General features: G+C 39.2%; 1 long non-coding RNA gene across 1 annotated transcript; it reads left to right on the top strand.

Moving 5' to 3' along the window:
- The first annotated feature begins 1,016 nt into the window (after positions 1–1,016).
- LOC143963002 (uncharacterized) lies at positions 1,017–1,751 on the top strand. Its single transcript, XR_013270859.1, has 3 exons — positions 1,017–1,073; positions 1,172–1,324; positions 1,625–1,751. It is a non-coding gene; the product is annotated as an uncharacterized LOC143963002 (long non-coding RNA).
- Positions 1,752–2,096: the final 345 nt, after the last annotated feature.

The following is a 2,096-nucleotide window of genomic DNA, read 5'->3' as shown; positions in this document are numbered from 1 at the left end:
TATACCTCTAAACTCAAGAGGTGGCTCAGTGGACAAGCTTCTCTTACAAACTGAAGCTAAGTGGATCTTTATTCTAAAAGCCACTAAATACCCTGGTTTCAATGAAAATATAAGCTACAGATCCTTTCTATAGCTAATCTCTGTTTGTTTGTTTCATGAACCCTCCTACCTTAGCTGTGAGCCCCCGTGGAACCTGGCATGAAGAGAGAGAGGTGATATCCCCCTTTTCCCCTTTTTGTTCATCTTTTTCCCTTTTCCTTCCTTTCCTCCTACCCCCTCCCCAAGTCATTGGTTTTTCTTTTTCTTTTTGTCTTTTTGTTTTCAACAAAATATTTTATTTTATTTTATTTTATTTTATTTTTATATTTATGTTATATCAAAAAAATATCTCTGTACATCAATTAATGTCATTATCAATCATTATTAACGCTGTACCGGTAATATATACCGTCTAATGTCTCGCTTTGCTTGGCCCAAGGTGGGTTTCATGGTTTGCACACTTGGGATCTCTGTTGCTCTCTATGAGTCCCACCCACATTGAGGAGCTTTGCTTTCTCCCTCCTTCCCTGCACCGCAATCCAAAGCCATATATTTTTTGATTTGGACTTGATACTCTGCTTTTTATCTTCCCTTGCTCCAAGTATGCAAGGGCATATGGACACCCAAGGGCGCAGCTGGGTATTATCCCCAGGCGGCGCCCGATTTGAGGTGGCAGGGAGCATGTAATCCCCTCTAGGGTTAAAAGCCATGATAATCGTCGTTTCTTCTGCCCTCTATGCTGACTTGTGTCTTCCCGCCCCCTTCAAGGGCGGAGAGTCAGCTTAGCCCCATCTCCATCAGCATTTGTCCAAATTAACCTCGTGTCAGCACTGAGGCATTATGGGGTTGGTAGTTCAAATGCCGACTTGAAAGGCTCTGCACATGCTCACTGCTTCCACCTATGGCTGTCCGCATCGAGCCGGTGACGTCGGACGCCGGCTCGATGGATGGGGGATATAAATAGGCAGTGCTGTCATTTCATCTGTAGCGCAGGTTCAGCACAGATACTACCGCCACGCTAACTTTTCCTCTTGGTAAATATATTTCTTTAGCTGAATTTTATACTGTTATAATACCGCCTCTCATCTTTCTATACCTATATTTAGTCATCCTTCTTTTTATTTACTTGTAGGTTCAGCCTGGCAGTGGCAGCATATCGCTGCACTCTGCAACTTATAAAACATCATAATGAATCAATTGATTCCTTTTTTGTAACTTGTTGCATTTGTATTGCACCAATACCATCATATGGAATTAACTCTTTCATCTCTGATTCTAACTGCAGGTAAAAATAATTCTTATTCCTTCTACTCTCTTTAACAGTATTTTTGTAGTATACCCCCAGTAGCCACTTCTTTCAACCCTTATACTAATTAGGCTTAATTAAAATCAATTGTTCCATCCCTCTGATAATAAGCATTTCATATCCTACTATGGAGGCATGTTTCTCAGCCCCAATTCCCTTTTATAATTTAGGGATTGATATTTACTTACCCACTTTGTTACAAACTAACATTTTTTAATACCTGTGCTGGACTTGTCATACTTGGTATTTATCTCTGGATTTTGTTTTTGATCTTTGTAGCGCTTGTCTACCTCCATCTATGCCCTGCATGAGGCTGGGTTGTTTTTAGCATTTGATCCTGTCACCTAATTCTTGTCATCTATTTCACCATCTGTTGGCCTGTGGGTTGCGATGCAGGAAATGATTACATCAGGGTAAGCATTTGGACTGAGCAAATTGAGACCAATTTCATACCTAATGTTCTGAAATTTATGTGTATCTAATTGTATGGCATAATTGTATTTTCTGTATTCTTAAACCTCTCTTTATGTTTATGTTCATGTTAGTTGCATACTCCCCTGAAGAAGCAAAAACGCGAAACATGTCGGGAGGATATATGATCATTCTCAGCAACTAACAATTTCAGGATCCCCTATATCTTGTGTCATGTAACTTTTTGTATAAAATGTGTATTTGCTATTATATTTTTGCTATTTTGGTTTCTCCAAAATAATTTTAACATATTTCCAACATTAAAGCTATGAATTCTTTT

Source organism: Lithobates pipiens, unplaced genomic scaffold (genome assembly GCF_037356315.1).
Source record: "Lithobates pipiens isolate NorthernLeopardFrog02 unplaced genomic scaffold, aLitPip1_a1.2 Scaffold_8, whole genome shotgun sequence".
In the NCBI taxonomy this organism is placed as follows: Eukaryota; Metazoa; Chordata; class Amphibia; order Anura; family Ranidae; genus Lithobates; species Lithobates pipiens.
Note: the sequence above shows the minus strand (reverse complement) of the source record. Positions and strands in the feature narration are given on the sequence as shown.